The following is a 16,043-nucleotide window of genomic DNA, read 5'->3' as shown; positions in this document are numbered from 1 at the left end:
CAACCAACCTTCTCTTTGTATGTGAGGGGCTGTAGCATGTCCTGACCTCATGTCTGCGCAGCTTCTGGTACGGTGGAAACCTGCCTGACTTGGTCCAAGCATTCCCAGCAACCGCCTCCTCCCTGCAGCACTAGGTATGACTGGGTCACGTGTGCATCCCTGTACCAACCTTAGTGGTCAGAAGACGGCGCCTTAGGACTCGGTGTGTCTCTTTTCGAATTCTGTTTTCCCTCTGCCACAGAAAGCAGCATCAAGAAGACATGAAGAGTTTCTGGAGACATGGCGCAGTGGTGAAGAAGAGTCGTGACTGCAACTCCAGAGGACCCACGATCAGATCCTTGCACTCACAGCTACCTGCAACTCCAGCTCCAAACGCCTCCTTCCGGTCTCTGCAGCTGCTTGCTCATACACATGCGTACATTAAAAAGAAAAATAAAGGGGGCTGGAGAGATGGCTCAGTGGTTAAGAGCACTGACTACTCTTCCAAAGGTCCTGGGTTCAAATCCCAGCAACCACATGGTGGCTCACAACCATCTGTAATGAGTGAGATCTGACTTCCTCTTCTGGAGTGTCTCTACAGTGTACTTACAGATATTAAATAAATAAATCTTTAAAAAAGAATAATAAATGGATATTTTTAAAAGGTGACAAGACAGGGGGTCCCCTAAATGTAGGGGTCCCTGAAAATGCCATGTCCCATAAGGTGAGAAGGAAATCCGATTCAATACAGCTTAGCTGGTGTTGTTCAAACTTCTAGAGTGTCACTCCAGGCACTTTATTTTTTGACCTCTTTAAGCATAGTACAACTTTGGGAAAAAAAGTTTTCTTGGGACAGTTATCACAACAAAGTTTGAGGCATAACCACACCGAAACTCCTTTGCAAAGGTGTGTGTCCTTTGCAAAGTACCTGTGACTTCTTCCATAAAAATGGGTTCTATGGACTGAGTCACAATGCTCAGGCTTGTGGGATAAACGCAGTAGTCTAGGCAACTCGGGTGGAGCCCAGCCCTATCTATACTAAAGATCTCCAGGTTATTAAATAAATCCATCCCCAGCTCCCTGGGCAGAACCCGTGCTGATTTCCCCAGTGCTCTCTGTGAGCATGAGGAGATGGTGTGCTCTATCTCTAAGGAGATAATGTTCTTCTAATGAACGCATGGGAGTCTGGAGTTGAGTCCCAGCCCAGCACCCACAAAAGGAGCCAGGCCTGGCGGTGTCCGGTTGTACTCCCAGCACTGAGGAAGAAGAGAGGGGTCTCTGAGGTTTGTTGGCAAGCCAGCCGCTCCTCGTAATCGGCCTGTCAATGAAAGGCCCTAGCTCAAAATATAAGGTGGATGAGTTCTGCGGAATTATGCCTGTGCACAATCTCTTGCGTCTTCGCTCACACATGTGTGCACAAATACAAACAAACAAATAAATAAATAAATAAAATAATTTTAAAAAGAGAGATAGTATTCTATCCATATGACCAAGGACAGAAAGCACAGGCCATAAATCAGGGAACGAAGATCTAAGGATCATTTGTTACACAGCAGGGTCCCACACATCACAACTAGCTGCATACAGACACACACACACACACACACACACACAGCACCATTTGCTTGGATTGGATGCTACATTCATTCCTGTCGTCTTTTCTGTCTCAGGATCACTGAGGGCCTCCCCTCAACCTCTGCTAGCTGAGGGTTCCCGTGACCCACAGGCCTCACTCTGCCCACCAGTCCTTCCTTACCTTGCCCATTTGGGCCTTGGTGGCTTCATTTCCTGTAAACCCCTTGGCTACTTGTCCCCAGAGATCACAGTCAGCTGGTTAGGGCTGGTGACAGACTTTGCCTGCCCCGAGCTACGGGCGTCAACCTGAACTAATGGGTCCTTTCCGCCTCTGGGCTGGTGTGGGAGGCAAGATATATGTCTGTTTTACACAAAGGAGACAGAGAGAGGAGGCAGGCCGAGGCAGCCCAGGAAGAAAGCGGGTCCCTTGGACCGTTGTTCCAATTCACTTTTCCTCCAGCCGAGGAAATGTTCACGCTCTGGCTGCTGCAAATGTCGCCTGGTCAGAAAGGTTAGGACTCTTGTTCTGCCCTAAAACAGCCACAGACATGTGGTCCCGGGCTCTCGACACCTGACCTGGTTTGAATGTTGTCAGCTGAAAGGAAGACTCGCCAAGTGAGTGTCCCAAGGTTCAGAGGGTAGAGGACCCCATTCCTCTCCAGTCCCTACACACACACACACACACACACACACCCTCTTGCTGAGGCCTGAGACTTTGTGGAGGGAACCAAAGGTCATAGGCTCATGAGTAGCAGTCAGGAGTAGGAGGCATAAAGGAAATCTGTTCAGGCCTTTCTGTCTGTCCATAGATTCTTGTCCTGGTACAGAATACCTAGGCATCCAGAGGCACTATCCCCATCTCTCAGGGTCATCCAGCCACAATCTGTCCCATTTCTTGCTTTTACTGTTCAGGGAACTCTTGTCCTGCTCTTTGGAGTCACATTGGGATGGCTTGGGGGCATGTTATGACTCAAAGATGAAACAAAGACTCAATATTGAAGGTTTGGTCCCCATGGTAGGTCTAGTCATTGAGAGGTCATGGGTCACAGGATCAGTGGACTGACCCACAGGTGGGTTCCTATCTGTCAGTCTTTTGGACCTGATAGGAACTAGGAGGTGGGATCTGCTGGGGGAACATGGTCACTGGGGTGTGCTCTGGAAGGGGACATCTTGTCCTTGGCCTATCTGACCTTGTTTCTCTGCTTCGTAACTGCCGTGAGATGAGCAATGTCCCCTGTCACACGCTCCCACCACGCTGCTTCCTCGCCACAGGCCCTAAGCCGTGAGCCAGCCCACTGCGTACTGAAGATGGAGGCCGTGAGCCAAAGCCATCCATCCTCCCTGCGAAGTTTCCTCCTCAGATGCTTGTGATGTCAGCAGTAAACTGACTGAAACAGGCCATGCTCATTTCCCATCATCCTCTGCAGTCCCTCACTGGACATTCCGGGGCCCAGATTCTATCCATCTCTGGGTCAAGGCAATGTTAGAGACGTGATGGGGGCCTGGCCAACCAAAGCTCATCCTATGGATTCTGAGACTCCAGGCCAGGAGGACCAGAGGAATGGCAGATTATCAGCTGGGCCTGCACAGAGGGTTCTGAGCTGTGACATACACCCACACTCACCTCTTTGAGTCCCATTTTCTGGTCCCTGCCTCCAGCCACCAGAAGTCTCCAGGTCCTGTCAGATCAGGTTGTGATAGTGTCTGTTTCTCTTCTAAGTTGGCCCAGGCTAGCCCCTAGTGTCACTGATATACCTCCAAATCAAGGCCACAGTCTGAAAAGCACAGCTGTAGTCTATCCTGGGGATGTGCTGGGGGGCTGGGGAAAGTTATGTGTGTGATGGAGAAGGGGGGCTGTTTGAGGCTGGTGACTGAAAGATGGCTGTTTCTGACAGAAGCCCTGGGTCTCTGATGGAAGGTGCTAGACCGCTTTGAGGGTTGACTCTGTTTATTTAAATGAACTGAACCATAAATCATGCCTGTCACATTCCGGTCCCATCTGGTCCTATTCCTGTCTGGCTGGATTTTCTAATATAACTGTGCTGGGTGTCACCCAACACTCCTGGACAGCTGGCACCACAGTATGGCCGCCTCCACATCTAACTGGGCTCCTGAGGCTGAGGGCTTGGGTGTCTGCTGATGTCACTTGGACCCTTTGGGCCCTTGACAACCATAGGAGGAAGGTAATATTAATAACAGCCCGAGGAAGGATGGAGAGAGTGTCCCCACAGCATCCTCAAGGGAGATGTCACTATAGGGTCTCCCGAGGTCCCAGATGACGGATGTGTCAGCTCTGTCTCTTTTTCTGCTTGCCCACGACAGCGTCTTTTGAACTCTGCTCAGACTTGTGTGTGTGTCTAGATTCTTCAGACTCCACATCCCTGCAGCTCCTGGGCAGGAGCCTTCCTCAGCCACCTCTTGCTCCATCTGACCTGCCTTCTAGGTCTGTCTATTCAAAACCTAGGATGCCTTTGTCTTACCTTACTAACTAACCACCTATGGAAGACACGCCCCCTTCCCCCACCCTCCCCACTGAGACCCAAGCAGCCCCTAGCAGCCAGGCTGGTCCTGTGTCCTGCCACCACCATCAAAAACACCCCTCATCTGAACATCATTTTCTCCTATTCCCCAGCCTCAACCCCACCCTCTCATTCAATTCTTCCCTGTAGGATGAGACTCTCCTTCTGGTCCACTTTCTTCCCAGGTACGTCTATAGCTCTTAATTCACGGATGAAATTTGAGCATCTTACAATTTATTTTATTGAATTTCTTTTCATCCAGAAGTTGTTGTAACTTATAGTAAGTGGCATTGTCCCCAGTGGGGGCTTTGGGTCCGCTCTCCATGATGTGATTGCCTCGGTAGACTGTAAGTCTACCCTGAACTCTGTTACATGCCCTTTAATCAGCACACTCCCATCTTGTCCAGAACAGCCCATGCCTTCTCCTCCCCTGCTGTTTGCAAGATAGACCTTCTGCTTCCTTCTGCTCCCTTTTAACTTGTGCGATTAGTTGATTGCACTTTAAATGAATTAATATCTCCACCACCCTTCTAGATTACAGTGATTAATTCAGATCTTTGCCTGGGCTGATGGGCTGCTAGCGCGTGGCTCATTTCCTCCATCTTGTCTTTAAACTTCTCTGTTGATAGTGTTAATTCAGCAGTGGCTGTGTGGCACTGCCCCAGCACACCATCCCTTTAAAGGTCACAGGCGGCATCTAGAGGTCAAGCCTTATTCTGTTTGCCTCTTTGTGTCTGTCTTGGGGACGCCCTAGTGGTGAAGGTATCTGGATTTAACTTGCCCATTGTACTGGCTGGTTTTGTGTGTCAACTTGAAACAAACTAGAGTTATCACAGAGAAAGGAGCTTCAGTTGGGGAAGGGCCTCCATGAGATCCAGTAGTGGGGCATTTTCTCAATTAGTGATCAAGGGGGGAGGGACCCTTGTGGGTGGGGCCATCTCTGGGCTGGTAGTCTTGGGTTCTATAAGAGAGCAGGCTGAGCAAGCCAGGGGAAGCAAGCCAGTAAGGAACATCCCTCCATGGCCTCTGCATCAGCTCCTGCTTCCTGACCTGCTTGAGTTCCAGTCCTGACTTCCTTTAGTGATAAACAGCAGCATGGAAGGTGTAAGCTCAATAAACCCTTTCCTCTCCAACTTGCTTCTTGGTCATGATGCTTGTGCAGGAATAGAAACCCTGACTAAGACACCCCGTCATTTTAGATTTCCAGGCATCCAGATCCTCCCTTGCCATTCCTGGGAAATCCACCCACGCTCATTTTCTGTCTCTGCATCTCTCCAGCCATCTGCAGGTGCCTAGAAGCGCTCTGTGCTCACACCTGTGTCCTCTCGGGCCTCTAGGGAGGCTGGCCTGCCTCAGAGGAGGCGTTGTAAATCAGCTCCTGTCCCATCTTCAACCTTATAACTCCTCTGCCAGAGGTTCTGGGTGGAGCTTGTGGTGGCTCTGAGTAAAGCATGGATGGAGGTATAAAGTCTTAAGGTGTCCTCCTGCATGTCCTTGGCTCCTCCCGACTCCCAGAGGAAGGTCTTGATGGCGCTGTTCTCAGCTGCGACTGGGGAGGTGTCTGCTGGAGGCTGCAGGTTCCAGGGCTCTCCTTGGGTGATTCGCATTCAGTGAGCTCAGTTCTGCTTGGGTGTCTCCGGACTACAGTAAGGAAATTCATCTTAGGAGACTCTGAGGGGAAAAAAAAAAAAAGACTGTCCTTGAGACTTACCCTAAGCACTGTCATCAGCTCAGCTCTGGTGGCCAGACACAACAAGCTTCATGCACACATCCCGGGCCTGTCCAGATATCATCCTCAGTGTAAGCACCTTGATGCCACTCCCCCAACCCCCAACCTCAACCTACCCCTTACTCCTTAATGACCATAATGCCCCTTGAAGCAGGAGAGTGGCCAGCCCCCACCTCACAGGGGAAAAAAAATGTCTATGATTAAGCTACAAAATCCCACCAATCCCCAAGCTTGCCTCAAGATCAGGCCACAAAATTCCTCCAATCCCAGGCCCCCCCTGGAAAGTTCTGCCCCCCCACCCCCCACCCCAGAAACCCTATATAAAGCCTGCCTCCCACTCAGGTCTCTGCTGCTTCTCTACCAAACAGAGAGGCTGCTACCTCCCTTCAGTGTCTTGCTCAGTAAGTTTCTTGTGTGAGGTTTGCTGTGCAGTGCGACTTTGTGGCTCTCGACTGCCCGGATGCCTTTCTCCTCAGAGCTGTTAACACTTAAACTCAGAGGACTGGCAACTCCAGGTTAACCACAGGCCCAGGAGTGGCTGGCTCCTTCCTGTGAGGAAGCTCTTGACCTCTGAGCAGCCTGAGTTCAAGGATTCAATGGCAGCAGATGCTAAGATGAGCTGCAAGGCACTGACAAAAATGCCACCTGTCACCACAGGGGGTCTCAGCGGCAGTGGTCAGGGGCCAGACTTGTCTCACCTGCCTACACAGGCTGCCATCCTGTGGTGAACTGCCCCAGTCACAGCTCTGAGGGGTGATGATCTCTCCTCAGGCCACCATCCTTCTTGGCTGAGGGCCACCCTGACCAGGGCCTTCGGAAAAGACAAAGCAGTTGATTCTATGAGTGACAATAACTTCTTGTCCTGGTTCCAAGGAGCCCCAGGCATTTTATGTCCTCCAACTGATCCATGTCTGAAAAGAAGTATCCTGTCACCAGAGTGTTTCCTTTTAAACCAGATTCAGAGTCTGAGCTTTCTGCTCTGTGACAGGACCCTGGTGTGCACCAGTGCGGACTGTAATGGCAAGAAGGAAAGGAAACTTGTGTCCATCCTTTCTGTGACCGGGCTCTGTGGCCAGGCTTCTTACCCACAAGGTCTTCTCAGCACAGAGCCAGTACTGCTCTCAGGCAGACATGCCTGGGCTCTTGGGCCTGGAGTCTGAGCAAATCCATGAATTCCGGCCTTGTGTGGAGATGCGGGGGACACGGGATAAATAAATGATCAGGGAACACACTCCTGCCGAGTCCCTCCCGAGCAGGCATTGGAGGCCCAAAGCTCCCCGAGGAGAAACACAGCAGAATGTGAGCAGAGCTGAGGTTGAAGCCTGGGGCTGCCCGAGTTCATCTTTCCTCAGGGTACAGGGCTGGACTTTATGATTTTATTTCCCAGCCTGCCTCGTGGGTAGTCATGTGATTGAATGTCTGGTGGTTGTGGCAGAAGGGAGGGAACTATGCAGCCACTCCCCTGCTGACTGGGTCCTTGGCTGACTCTAGGGAGCCGCCCATGGCTGGTGCAGTCACCAATCTGCGTCTGAGGGACTTACGAGGGTGGGCCTTCCTGTGGGCTTGAACCCACTTCTGAGAAAGCCACCTATGTCTTCTTGACTATTATTTCATATGCCACCAAATCCGGGTGTCTTAAAAGTTTGCATAAGAGTTTGCAGTGGAAGCCTGGAAGAGACAGGAGGGTCATTAACTCTGGAAAACAGTAAGTGGCTGGCAGCTGACCTCTCGCAGCTCTGGGAAGGCCATGGTTGGCCCTCATTGGCAGGGTTTGCATGTCCTGCAGGAGATGTCAGCTCTGTCCCCTCCTAGAGGAGGAGCCACCAGATCTGTGGTGACTCTGAGGGACCTATCCTGGCTGCAGAACCTTCCTGTCCCGTTCCTCTGTCCCCCTCCTTGTGTCCCTTGCACTGCTGGCTTGGGTTGGTGGCACCAGCTGTCATCACTGCCAGATTCAGGGATGGGGGAGGGGGGAGGGAGGATGGGGGAGGGGGATCAACCTCAGACCTAGGAAGACTGCAAATTGGGACCATGGTCTCCAGATTTCTGGGCCTGTGCTGTGGGCACACTGAACATGGGTCCTTGTCAGCGCTCTCTACTGCCTAGCCTCAACACTAACCTATGCATAGACTCTAGCTATCCTGAGATGGAGATCGGGGGAGGGCCGGCTGGCTAGAGATAGCTTGCTTCCCTCCCCCACCCCGCCTCCCACAGCCTTTCATTTTGAAACTCATAAATCAGCACTGCCAGATGCAATCACTCTCGCATAACCCGGCTCCGTGCCCTAATATTCTGGCTACGTGGGAAACATAATTTGGTCAATCCTAGGGAAACTCATTTGAGTTCTGTGTGATGTGGTAGAAGGTACTGGTAAAGCAGATTTGCGGAAAGAAAGTGGAGGGAATTGACCATAGTCAAAGAAAATCTGTGTGTGTCTGCTGGGGATGGGAGGGGCGGGGCCTCGGGGCAGGGGGCCAGGGAAGGAGTCTTTCTGGAGGACCCCTGGAGAGTGTACTTTCTCTCCATCTTACAGCTCAAAAGTACCCGAGGACCAATTTTAGAACTTGACCTCTGAGATCACATGACCTCTGAGAAAAGTCAGTACAGTCAAGGCCTGGATCTGAGGGCACTGGCGCCCAGCTCCTGGGCGGCCTGTGGGATTCTCTCAGGGGTGTTCTGGGGAAAGCAGCCCACTACAGCACGTCCAAACCTCAATATGATACTCCTCCCCCCAATTCCTGCAGGCAAGTGACTATACAGCAGAGGTCCTCAACCTCCCTAACCCAGTCCCTCACGTTGTGGTGACTCCCAACCATAAAATTATCTATTACTACTTCATAACTAATTGTGCTACCGTTATGATTCCTAATGGAAATATCCATGTGTTGCAGTGGTCTTTCAGCTCCAAAGGGGTCGCGGCCCACAGGTTGAGAACCAATGCCCTACAGACTCCATAGCTGGGTGTAGACATCCCAAATCTCTCTCAGGTGATGTCCAGCTCTGTGCACATCTGGATAGGAGGATGCAGAAGGGAGGTGGTTGTGGCTCCCGTAGCAGACTGCAGAGGATGAGGCCACACAGTAATAACCCCCAACACCCCCACCCCCACCCCCACCCCCACCCCCACCCCCCACTATGTCTTGGCTGCAGCACAAACTCAGTAGAGCCCACCTCTGCTCACACACTGGACCCTTCCAGATGTCTTCGCACCAAAAGTAGAGCTACCTTGATGTTCTTGGCTTTGAGTCTCCCAGCAAAGTCCCCGGGGTCCCTGACACGCGTGGCTGGTGGCGATGGCACACCATGTGACTTCTCACTCACAGCTACGGTCCTACTTGCTGCTAGGTGATGGGAGGGAGGAGCTGGGGCGAGCATCCGGATAAGTACAGGAGACTTCAGAGTCGCAATCACGATTAGGTTGACACATGTTGTGGCAGTAGCTAATCAGAAGGGTGTCTCAGCCAGAGGACGTGTTTCCAAACAGAACATTGAAGGAAAAAGCCTCCTTAAGGCCGTTTAGGACTGGCCACAGAGTCCCCTACGGATGTGTCCTGCAGGCCCGTGAGCTGAGGTCGCCCGGGCTCCTCCCTCTAGCCCAGAAAGGAACTAGGAAACTTAATGACAATAGTATTTCTTCAACATCACCCCCAGAGTCTTAGTCTCTTCCCAAAACCTGTATGGGTCTTGGTTGGACAGAGCCTAGAGGTGAGGTCTTTGGCAGGTGCCCACATGGTCTGGGTAGTTTCATTCACCTGGAGGGAGCACAGGGCGACGGTAAAACGCGGGGGTGTGTGTGGGGGGGAGGACCGAATCTCGCCAGAGCTCGCAGGCTCTGGCAGGGCAGGCGCAGGAAAATGTAGTAAAACCCCACGCCGCCGCCAGGTTGGTGTCTGGCTGCGGGAAACCATGGGACCCAGTCCACGGGGTAGGGAGGGATCGGTGCCAGGGGCCGAAGCCAAGGGCGATGGGTTTTCTTGCTCTCAGGCATTGTAGGTCGTCCCTGGATACCTCCCTTCCTTCCCCCAGAGCAGCTTTGTCAGCCCCAAGGCTGAAGGAGAAAGGGGGCGGGCAGAAGGCGTGCTGGGGCGGATTCCCGAGCGGGCGAGTCCTTGGTTTGGTCCGGTGGCTGGAAACACTAGGAGGCAATCTATTGGTTATACTGCTTTATTGTGAAGTAGAATGGGAGAGGGGAGGTAGAGAGGTAGAAGCCGGCCATGGCCGTGTTGTAAGAGGGGGAAGGAAAGGGACAAGGGAAGAGCCCAAGAGGGCAAGAAAAGGGGAAAGAGAAGAGAGAGTAAGAGAGGGGGGAGGGGATAAGCAGCCCCTCTTATAGAGGACTGGGCTACCTGGCTGTTGCCAGGTAACTGTGGAGGCGGAGTCCAGCCAGAATACTAGGGGCTTGGGGCATGACTGATGGTCACACGCCTCTTCTGGGGTGGGTAGAGGGAGAAGAGGGTGCTGCAACTACAACAGGAGCCAGGGGCCTAGGGGGCGTGACTGATCTCCCCTTTTATGTCTTTGGAAGCTGCCTATCAGGTCACCGGGGGTTCAAGGTTGGTGACTGACCTGGGACCAGGCTACCTATGCGCAGCTCGCCTCCAGACAGGACACGCTGAAGACTATCCTTCATCTGCCTCCCTGCTACCTGAATGGAAAAAGGTCTGACTGAATGGAAGGCAGGTGTGTCACAGAATCACCAGAAAGCTCTGGAGGGCTCTGCCCATGGCTCTTGTTGGGAACCTACCAGATCCACTCAGTCAGTCCCCGCTGGTCACTGTGTACATGCCCCTGTAGCTGTCCTAGCCCAGGGACTATCTCTTGCCTGCTGCTGTTCAGCTGAGTTTCAAATCCCACAGTGTCCACAGTAGGATATTCCCCAGAGGCTTGTATGAACACTGTGTTTCTGGCTGGTGGCACTATTTCGAAGGCTCTGGAATTTTTAGGAGGAAGGCGCCTGGCTTTAGTAAAAGGTGCCCAGGGGCAGACCTTTGAAGATTGAACTCCTCCGGAACAGTCTTGCTTTCCTCTTCCCTGCCCACAGCACGCACACAATGCTGCCCCCTGCTCCTGTCACCAAGATGATCCTCTGCCAGCCTCCCTGCTGTGACACACTGAAACCATGAGCTGAAATAAGCCCCTTTCAGACACCACAGGTAGGTTGTAGCATTGATTTGCAGTTGATTTCTTGTATTGATTGGCAGGTGGTTGTGCTGACAGGTGAGTGTCTGTGGTGTTGATTGGCAGGTGGTTGTGCTGACAGGCATGTGTCTATTGTGTTGACTGGCAGGTTGCTAGTTACTTTGATTGCTATAACCATAGAGCAGATTTGCTTTTCTGGGACTGAAGTCCACACTATCTGTGGCTTAGTCCAGCAGCCTGACATTCACCTTTGCAGACTCAGACAGAGACCAGGTTAACCCCTCCAGCTCCCCAAAGCAGCACTGGCTGTCTTAAGGGGCCGATGACTTGGCTGTGGGTGCACAGTCAACCTCCCAGGCTCCCGGATTGGCTGAGAACAGAGAGGTGGTCAAGTGGGGCTGGATTTGTCAGTTGTTAAAGATGAAGGATGTGTGTTGACAGGGCTCTGGCCTACAACATCCAACTTCCATGACCAAGTGTTTGTGAACATAAACTCTGAACCTGAACTTTCTCAAGTGGAAAGGCAGTACTCGCTGTCTTAGAGTTATTATTAATTTCCATTGAGCGGACATTTGTATCCAGGCCTGAGGTTCCTGCTCTGTGGCGGGGAGAAGCGGAGGCCCTGAGAGGCAGCGAGGGCTGTGAACTGCTCAGCCTGGAGAAGGAAGAGAGACACTCACCTCCTGGGCTGCTGAGCTCTATGCTGTACCTCCAGAGAACTCAGCCTGGCCTCAGGAACCAAACTGCACTGGGTTCTGATTGGCTAGGAAAGGAAGTTCCAAAGTCAGGGCATGTGAGAGGGAGGCTGGAGACACCAGGGCTGGGGTGGCAAGAAACATTGTCCCCAGAGTGGAAACTGTCAGGTCAAGATCAGCTTGAGTCAGGTCAAGGGTCTCTGCCCAAAGGAGGCTAGACCTTGGCTGTCCCAGACTGTCTGGGTTTCAGTGGACTCTGGACCCTCTGGAACATTCCTGACCTTTGTCTCAGGAGGGCCCATCACTCTCTGCTTCCTAACACACACACAGTGCTGTCCCACGCTCCTGCCACCAAGACAAAGACATACCGAGAGCTCAGGAATTGTGAGCCTAACAAACAGCACACAGACACTCCGAGATGGGTTATAGCCTCAGGTGACAAGAGAGAAAGACCCACCTCCAGGATAGGGTCTGAAACCTGTCTCCTCCCTCCCAAATCAGTCTCTTCCCAAGGTCGCCTCTGTGGATGGTGCCCGTGGTTTTATTTTTTTATTTTTTTTTCCAACTTCAAAAAATGTGTCTGGTTGAGATGAAATTGAAAATAGGGAATGCAGGGAAAAAAAATCGCTGACTCCAAGGACCTGGCTTCAGCTCCATCCATCATCCTTACGGTTCCCACAGAAGAGCTGTGTAAAGAATGTGTCTATCTGGATGCTTCTCCGAGCTCCCTACAGAACCCCGGGCCTCCTCTCTGAGGGATAGGATTGTACACATGCCTGGGGTCCACAGGGACCGTGAATGGGAAAGGAAGGACATACCTCTTCAGCCTTCCCTGTGGGTCCTTGGGAGTCCTTGAGCCTCCTCCCTCTTCCATCTCTTGAGGTTCATCCAGACCGTGAGTTGAAGTCACGATCTTCTTAGGCAGGGCAATATCCGCCCTTCATTCTGGATGCCTGCACTTTGTCTCAATGGCTACCTTCTTTATCCCCCCCCTCGCCCCCCTTTCTGACCCTGGAGGATTATGAAGTATGTCAGGCACCTGCTGTGTTCCCTCTGCTCCTGTATCCGGTGATGGATGCTTGTGCCCAAGGCCTTTCCTGAGATTCTCTTCCTACTCTGTCATAGGCAGGGCTTGGCACTATTTCTATGTGAGTCAGCCCTTGCACGGTGCTTTTACACCCATGGCATTGTTATTCATTTCTATTTATCACATATTTATTTTTACAGGTCCCAACGTTGTGATCACACACTCTTTGCTAAGTACACACTGCCTTCTTGGGGGTCTCATTGCTAAGCGTGTCTCAGGGACCCCACAAACCCCCTCTAGCTCTGTTTTCCATTCAAGAGGGGTCCCCTCTTGGCCTGTCACACTCCAGCTGTATCTGAAATACTTGTCCTTGTAGCCTGGGTCTCTCTGGAGTGACAGAGTGGGAATCCATGGCTGTCCTCCTTCCTTTGGGGGCACAAGTGTCCCCATGTTCCCATGTCCTGTGTATCTGGAGACAGCTAGTTAGCAGTGAGGGAGAGAGAGAGAGACAGAGAGACAGAGACAGAGACAGAGAGCACATTTGAGAACACTTCAGTTAACCTCACCTTTTGAAAGCTTACCTTCCTCTATAGCACCACAGACTGAGGACAAAGCCTGTATCCTCAGCCCAGCATCCTGGGTGCATATCCATGCTATAAACTAAGATGTGCTCCTGAGAATTTGGATCTGGAAACCCCATGCTGGGCAGAGAACAGAATCAGCTTGCACTCCCACTGAGGCAAGGATACCATCCTGTCTCAGATGCCTCCTGCCAGTGAGCAGCCAGCGGTGCCTCAACCACACTCGGAGTAGGGACAGACAGACACCTCTGTGCTAGTCTCTAGCTCTCTGTCCCAGGTGAGGCCCACCGCTCCCCCAGGCCTCTGTTTCCCCTTCTGTAGGTTGAAGAAATTGACCTGATTTCGAATCTCCAGTCTCAGCTCCCAGCATGGCCTCCTCAATATTTCTCTTTTAAACCTCACTTCTAATCCAGCTAAACTTTTCTTTAGCGTGACAGGAAACTGCTCTTGGCTGGAAGCAGAGGAAGCCACAGCAGGATGCGGAAATGGTGGCTTTGCTGAAGTGTTGAGGAGGTGGCAAGCCTGAAGACCGCTCAGGGTGAAACTTGAGCACCCTGGGGTGCACGAAGCCCAGGCTTTGCAGCTCTCTGCAGCTCTGATAAGCTGGGAGCATGGGGTAGGTTCTCACTCTGCCAGACTCCTGGGTTTCTGTCTTAGTCAGGGTTTCTATTCCTGCACAAACATCATGACCAAGAAGGAAGTTGGGGAGGAAAGGGTTTATTGAGCTTACACCTTCCATGCTGCTGTTTATCACTAAAGGAAGTCAGGACTGGAACTCAAGCAGGTCAGGAAGCAGGAGCTGATGCAGAGGCCATGGAGGAATGTTTCTTACTGGCTTGCTTCCCCTGGCTTGCTCAGCCTGCTCTCTTAGAGAACTCAAGAGCACCAGCCCAAAGGTGGTACCACCCATAAGGGGCCCTCCCCACTTGATCACTAATTGAGAAAATGCCCCACAGCTGGATCTCATGGAGGCACTTCCTCACCTGAAGCTCCTTTCTCTGTGATAACTCCAGCCTGTGTCAAGTTGACACACAAAACCAGCCAGTACAGCTTCTGTTGGAGGTTGGATCTCTCTCTCAGGAGGCTCCTGGAGATGCAGATCTTGTGATGTCATCTAGCAGTTACCTCGAACCTCAGTATCTCCCACTGACCACCTGCCACTCCCATGCTACTGAATTGCCCACATTACCTGGAGGAGGGCGGGACAGATGCTTAAAACTCTCCCTGAATCAGCTGGGGAGGTGACTCAGCTAGCGAAGAGCTTGCCTTGCATGTGAGGGACCTGAGCTTGGTCCTCAGAGCCCATGGAAACGTGTGTGTTTGCTATCCTGGCACAGGAGAGGTGGAAAAATGTAAGCTCCTAGGCTGTGTAGCCCTCGAGCCTAGCTAGCCTTCTTGATCAACTCCAGGGTCTCAATGAGAGACCGCGCCTCAAACAAACAATGTGGACTACACCCGAGGAACGACAGTTCAGGTGTTGTCTAACATCTACTTGTACATGAACATACATGTACACATGAACCTGTATGTATACATACACACACATATACACACATACACACACACACACACACACACACATATGCACCTTACACACAAACACTTCCAGGATCTTTCAGTCTGCCCCAGAAACCTGCGGTCTAGTCATAGCTAAGGAAGTGAGCTGGGTCACAGTCACATAGAAAGAAACCTTGACCACAGAATGTGAAGAATCCTAGAATCCTAGATTCCAGTCAAAGCAGTTCTGTATGTGTGACAATGATAAGCAAGAGCAGGTGACACTCCAGGCCTAGCCCGGGAGTGCCAGACACCAGCCCTCCAGGGGACTCACTAATGAAAGGGGCACAAGTACTTGGTGTCACAAAGAACCACCCCAGGCCAGGAGGGACTTCGGGGGTGGGGTGGGGTGAGGGGGGGAATTACCTGCAGCACTTTCACTGTGGCCTGTTGCGGATGCCATGCGATTTTGCCTGCCTGGCATCTTGCGCCTTCCAAGTCTTGCACTAAAATCCTGATATTGCTATGGGCAGCTCCGCTGTCCCCATCCAATCACCTGCTACCGTCCCCGCCTTGTCCTCGGGGCTGCATAGCCATAGCCTCCTCCTCCAAAGGAAAGTGGGACACAGAGAGATTTGGAGCATGCGCTTCTGAGATCTGAGCAGCCTGCCCAGGTAAACAGGCATGTTGGGTGCATTGAGAACAGATCCAGTAAATTAAGTAGACCCAGTGCCCAGCATGTAAACGTCCCCAGCAGGCTGATGTCACTGGCCCTGGTGGCAGGAGGGGAGTGCTTCCTCTCCCCTTAGCTATAAAGAGAACATCTTGAGGGCCCCTCCTGGTTTCTGTCACCAGCACAGAGCTGCAATTGCTTGCCAAGGGCTCTTTTCACCTGAGCCAGATGCTCTGTCTGAGCTCTGCAGAAACCTCTTTCTCTTAATAAAACATCTCAATTGCTATGTCCAACCTTATGTCTCTGGTGCAATTCTTTGTCTGGGGATACAATCACCTGGAAGCTGAGCAGATGCCCGGAGGAGAGCCAAATAGACGGTCTCTCACCACACCCAGCCACAAGTCACCTTGCTCAGAGTTTCTGACTTGGCCCCTTTAACCCTAGCGTTCACCTTAACTCCGAAGTTTGTTCTCACTTAATAGCATGGTCCCACACTCCCCTCGGAGGAAACCGGGCAGAAATGGATGGGTGGACAGAGGTGGGCATGACCCTGTACACTGGATGTGAGCGACTTCCTGGATAGTTCTTACGCTCCCGCAGGGAATTTGCATCTTCAGTGGTCCTCAGGT

General features: G+C 52.0%; 1 long non-coding RNA gene across 1 annotated transcript; it reads left to right on the top strand.

Annotated features, from left to right (window-relative positions):
- The first annotated feature begins 7,442 nt into the window (after window positions 1-7,442).
- LOC127672825 (uncharacterized) lies at window positions 7,443-15,121 on the top strand. The gene is made up of 4 exons (XR_007975023.1): window positions 7,443-7,507; window positions 10,328-10,482; window positions 10,844-10,955; window positions 13,674-15,121. It is a non-coding gene; the product is annotated as an uncharacterized LOC127672825 (long non-coding RNA).
- Window positions 15,122-16,043: the final 922 nt, after the last annotated feature.

The sequence above is a fragment of the Apodemus sylvaticus genome, chromosome 22 (genome assembly GCF_947179515.1).
Source record: "Apodemus sylvaticus chromosome 22, mApoSyl1.1, whole genome shotgun sequence".
Taxonomy (NCBI): Eukaryota; Metazoa; Chordata; class Mammalia; order Rodentia; family Muridae; genus Apodemus; species Apodemus sylvaticus.
The sequence above is the reverse complement of the archived record's forward strand: the minus strand, read 5'-3'. Positions and strand labels throughout refer to the sequence as shown.